Below are 6,326 nucleotides of genomic sequence, written 5' to 3' on the forward strand. Positions count from 1 at the left end.
CATACAAAAGTTCTAATCTTATGTAATTCTGCCCTCCTTTATGTTACTGTTTTCACAAATGACATCTTCACGTATTTTGTCCCCTACAACATAGATTTATGATTATTGTCATACACCTGTCTAAATTAGGTAGAAAATAAGAGAGTTACAAAGCAAAAATACAGTAATGCCAGCTTTTATATATATTTATATATGTTGTTACATTATAGGATATCTTCATTTCTTTGTAGGACTTTGATTTACTGTTTAATGCACTTTCATTTCAACTCAAAGTACCCCATCTTGCATTTCTTTGGGGCAAGGTTAATGATAACAAATTCCCTCAGCTTGTATTTATTTGTGAGTGTCTTAAATTTTCCCTCATTTTCAAAAGACAGTTTGCCAGACACAGAATTCTTGGTTGAAAAGTTCTGCTTTTTTTTCAGCCTTTTTTATATGTTATCCCACTGTTTTCTGGGTTCCATAGTTTCAGATGAGGAACCTTCTCATTCTTATCATATACCCCTTGTAAGTGATGAGTCTCTTTCCTAGTGCAGATTTCAAAATTATCTATTTTGACTTCCAATATTTTCATTATAATGTGCCTTTGTGTGGGTCTCTTTAAATTTATCCTATATACACATTTTAAGCTTCCTGGATTTGTAGATTCATGACATTTATCAAATTTGAAAAGCTTTTGGCCATTATTTAATCAATTTCTCTCTGTTCCTGTTTCTGTATTTCTCTCTGTAATCTATTTCTGGGACTTCCCCAATGTGTACATTGTACCACTTGATGGTGTTTCACAGGTCTCTTCATCCTTTATTTCACTTTCATTCTTTTTTACTTTCTGCTCTTCAGACATGATAATTTCAATAATTCTATCATCAAGATTGCTGATACTTTTTTCTGCCTGTTCAAATCTTATGTTGTGCTTCTCTAGTGAAATTTTTTTTTTTTTAAAAAGATTTTATTTATTTATCTGATAGAGAGAGACACAGCGAGAGAGAGCACAAGCAGGGGGAGTGAGAGAGGGAGAAGCAGGCTTTCCACTGAGCAGGGAGCTCGATGTGGGGCTCAATTCCAGGACCCTGGGATCATGACCTGAGCTGAAGGCAGACGCTTAATGACTGAGCCACCCAGGCGCCCCTCTAGTGAAATTTTCAATTCAAATATTGTACTTTACAGGTTCAAAATTTCTTTTTGGTTCCTTTTTATAATTCCTATCTCTTTATCAATATATTCATTTTGTTCCTCTATCATTTGGTCATTTTTCAATATTTTTTCTTTAGTTCTTTGAGCATATTTAAGGTAGTTGTTTTAAAGTCTTTATCTAGCAAGTTGGATGTCTAGTCTTCTTCCTCAGGGATGGTTTCTTTCTTTTTTTTTTTTTAAAGATTTTATTTATTTATTTGAGAGAGAGAATGAGATAGAGAGAGCATGAGAGGGGGTAGGGTCAAAGAGAGAAGCAGACTCCCTGCTGAGCAGGGAGCCTGATGTGGGACTCGATCCCGGGACTCCAGGATCATGACCTGAGCCGAAGGCAGTGGCTTAACCAACTGAGCCACCCAGGCGCCCCTCAGGGATGGTTTCTATCAATCTGTTTTTTTTCCACTGAATGAGTGGTGTTTCTGTTTCTTGTTATGGCTATGATATTTTTTGTTGGAAAATGCACATTTTAATATTCTAGTCTGGTAACTCTGAAAATAAGATTTTTTCTTCCCCCATGTTTGCTGTGTTATGAGTACTAAAGATTTATTAACTTTTTCAAACTATTTTTGCAAAGAGTGGGTTCTTTCTTTTCTGTGGTCACTGAAGTCTCTGTTCCCTTAGCTCATGTTTTAACAGAGACTTCCTTGGATGCAAGAAATTAAAACACACACACACACACACACACACACACACACACAGAATGAAAACAACAACAGAAAAAACCCAAACTAATACCTCTCCTCTGTTTTTCCAGATTGGTTCAGTGCGGGAGTACTCAAACACTTATTTAGGCTTCCAGAGAACAGAGGAGGGGTGCCTGGGTGGCTCAGTTGGTGAAGCATCTGTCTTCAGCTCAGGTGATGGTTCCAGGGTCCTGGGATTGAGTCCTGCATCGGGCTCCTTGCTCAGTGGGGAGCCTGCTTCTCCCTCTGCCTCTGCCCCTCCCCCTGCTTGTGCTCAATCTCTGCCTCTTTCTGGCAGATAAATAAATAAAATCTTTTAAAAACAACAAAACCAAGAACAGAGGAATCAAGCTAACATGTCATTTAAGGGTCTTGCAAGGTCTTTTCTGAGCATGTGTGTTGTCTGCGGCATGCACATGTCTTTCTAAATTTCTCCATAGGCACTTTCTAAATTCCTCAGTAGGCACTTTTGAATGCCCTAAATTCGCCCCCACCAAAAAAAAAAAAAAAAAAAAAATCCCCACAGCTTTTCTTTCTTGGCTCTTGGCTATTTATGCCTTGACCATAATCTTACCTTTCAGGTATATTTTGGTTGTGAGTTCACTTGTGGCATTTCTGAGCAGTGTCTACTACTTTTCCAGCCTAAATTCTGAGTTAAGCATACAAAGATGAGCACCTTGTGCCAGTTCATCAGGAAGCTCCCAGAGCAGTTGAACAGATTATATATATAAATTTGCAAATAAGTGTGCTCCGGCCTCTCCAAAACCAGAAACCATAGTCCCACACTGAGAACACAGGCTGCTGCTGTTTGAAAACTGCCACTGAAACAGGTAGGGAGTAAGTCAAGGTCAATTAAAAATGGCAAAAATCTTTCCGAGCATTTCCAAGTTGCCTTGCTCATGATTCGGCATGTTCTTAGTTGCTGTAAATCTTTTACTGTTTTCTAAAGCTCTAACAATGTTGGTTTGATAGTTTCTGCATTTTTTCTTCCATTTTGTCTGTGGGAGAATAAGTTTGGAGCTGCCTACTCTACCATTTTGCTAATGTCAGTCCATTATTTCTTCATTTTATCTTCAAGCATAGCTTTTGACCTTGGAAGAAGAGGCCATACACATAAATACAAAATATTAAGATACTTTTAAAAGTAGGTATTTAAGGGACACTTGGGTGGCTCAGTCGGTTAATCGTCTGACTTCAGCTTGGGTCTTGATCCCAGGGTCCTGGGAATGAGTCCCACATCAGGCTCCTTGCTCGGCAAGGAACCTCCTCTCCCTCTGCTTGCTGCTCCCCCTGCTTGTGCTCTCTCACTCTCTCTCTCTCTCATTCTGGCAAATAAATAAATAAAACCTTAAAAAAAGGGTAGATATTTAACATGAAATAGTGATTACAAGAAGGAAGTTGTGGTGGGGCTCTACAAAGAGCAATTGAGCAGATACCATGTAGCAGAGACCATAAGTCTTCTAAATAATAAAAATCAAAGTCTTAATTTCTCTTGGGAATGTTGTCAGAGTCATACACATGTATATATATTTAACTTTCAAAATTATTACTTTCAATCCAAGTAAAGTATTACACTTACTAGGCAAATCAGGCATGAGATGGTCTTGCTATGAAAATTAGCACAAATCTATGGACATTTTCTAAAATGCTTACAATGTGAAATCTTTAGATTTGATAAAGAAATCATCATATACTTTGAATCACTGGGCTATTTAACTGAATTTTTTTAAATTTTAAAATAAATATTATTTATTTATAAATTTAGATAGGTAGATATGAATGGGCTTAAGTATTATTCTTTTATTATAATTCATACCTGCACTGGTCAGGCAAAAGAGAAAAGATACTACTATTAATTAGTTGCATCTACATGGATTCCAACTAAAAATCAGATGTATTTGTATTTTTGTATTACATTTACGCATTATTTGTTGTATTTATGTCAGTTGAAACTTTTCCACTGAATACTCTATACTGAACAAGTGAACCAACTTTTCGTTACTTGAATTCTAGGTAAGATATATTAAGATTAATAGACTGCAAATTGATATAACTATTTTTACATTATTTTAATTTTTTATGATGATTTTGAGGTCATTGCAAATTGCAATTTATTCACATAGCAATTAGCTGTCAAATATTTAAGCACACTCTTATTCTTCTGCATAATATTATTGATCAATATTGGAAATCACTAATAATAGACCAACAGAATTAAAACCCTGTGCTTTGTGTCTTCTGTATTTGCTTTCTGTGGTAGGCAGAATTCTAGAGTGGCTCCCATCTTTCCCCCAATGAGATGTTATTCGCATGTTTATGCAACCTCATGTGGCAACAGAAATTTTGTAGATACAACTCCAGTTACTACTTAGTTGACTTTAAGATTGAGAAATGGTCTGGGTAGGCCTAACTTAATCATATGTGCCTTTCCAAAGCAGAGTCTTCTTTATCTGGGGGTAGCAGAGACTGTCGAGAGATTCAAGCAATGGGAGGGATTTAACATTGTGAAACTCCCCTCTTGCTGAAATGGAGGAAGATGCAGGACAAGGGCCTAAGAATGGCTTCTAGATGCTGAAAGTAGTCTTCAGCTGACAGCCTGGAAGCAAACAGAAATTCAGCTCAAATCTGAGGAAATAAAGCCTGCCAATGACAGAGATGAGCTTGGAAGAGGATCTTGAACTGGAGATGAGCATGCAACTAGCTCCCACTTGGATTTAGCCTGAGCAGAGAACCCAAACACGCTCTTCCCGATTTCTGATCTATAGACTGTGAACTAATAAATGAATGCTGTTTAAAGCCACTAATATTATTGTACTTTGTTATTCAAAATAAAAAATCGATAAACCTTCAAAATATCCTTAATTTTATCAAATTGATTGATAGAGCATTTAATATCCTACCACATTGCCTTCAAATATATTTTTCTATTATGTTTATGATTTAGTCTTTCAAAATTTTCCAGTAACTAAATGTCTCCTGCTATTATCAGTGGGAAGTCAAGTATTTCTTCCTGCAATCCCGAAGTTTCTAAGAAACACTGAAGATACCTTTAAAGAGCCAGTTCTTCTAAAAGAGTCAGTTTTTCTTTTTGTACAATAGACAAAACAGTCTAAGAAATCAGACTGTTAGCTCTATCAATAACTTTGCTGTCACAGTGGGTCACAGTTGAAGGTTGTCTGTGTCTAATGTCATGCTCTGGCCAAAGCCACAATAGTTTTTCAAGCTGATCCTCAATATTATGCTTTTGTTTTTATTTTTGGCAATTTATATTCATTTGCTTATTCATAATTACAGACACACACACACACACACACACACACACACACACACACCATGGTATGCCAGCCATCTGAGTGCAGATAGGCTTACCAATTTTGGCCACACATTTTGCAGGAATAAGGTATTTCCCATGAACACAAAAGGTATTTTGCTAACCACATATTAAAAGGCCAGATAGCCCTGATTGTGAGATCTCATTTGGAGCACTGACATCTTTTATTGCCATGAGACTAAAGTCAGAGCCTCCTGGACCAGATTTCCTTAATTTCAAACAACATTATGAAAAGCGGGACTGATAGTCCAACCCCTTTGCCATATTCTATTGCCATATTCTATCTAGAAGGAAATTACAGGTGTCACTCACAATCCAGGGGAGGGTATTAAACACTAGCATGGCCACTGAGGATCATCATTGCCTAAAACAATAAAATGACAATGGACTTGACAGGGGGCACTTTTACTTTCAGTAGTTTTTAATTCATTCATCCATATACTCACAAAATATTACAAAGCAATTAACAGAGCAGTTATGTTTCTATTTGTGGTGGATACTGCAGTGAACAAGGTGGATAAAATATCTGCACTCACCGGGTTTCTATTCTACTTGACAAGGTATAAGATAAATGCATAGACGCTTGACATGAAATCAGATAATAAGGAGAGCTGTGAAGAAAACTGAAACAGTCTAAGTGATTAGAGAGTTACATGGGGTGATGTTATTTTAGACAAGAAGGACCGGAAATACCTCTCTGGAGAGTAGTGTTTCAGCCCTGACTTGAAAGAAATGAGTGCATGGGCATGTAGCCAAAGGCATTCCTGGTAGTGGCCAGCGCAATGTCAGAGGCCACAGAGCAGAAGTGTGGTTTGGAATAGTAGGAAGGCCAGAGAGGCTGAGCCAAAATGAGCAAGGGGAAGAATTTAAGAGATGATGCCAGAGAGTCATTCAGGTATATGATAATTAAACCCATAGGGGGCTCTCCTTTATTTTGCCTGGGATACAAATGTCCTTGTGTGTCGGGTTGGGGGAAGCAGGAGTATTGTTGAACAAAAGAGTAGAAGGCAATGACATGAGTTTTTGGTTTTAAATGGGCTCTGGCTGCTATATAAAATAAATAAATAAATAAATAAATAAATAAATAAATAAATAAATAAATAAATAAATAAATAAATAAA

This window comes from Neomonachus schauinslandi, chromosome 3 (genome assembly GCF_002201575.2).
Source record: "Neomonachus schauinslandi chromosome 3, ASM220157v2, whole genome shotgun sequence".
Classification (NCBI taxonomy): Eukaryota; Metazoa; Chordata; class Mammalia; order Carnivora; family Phocidae; genus Neomonachus; species Neomonachus schauinslandi.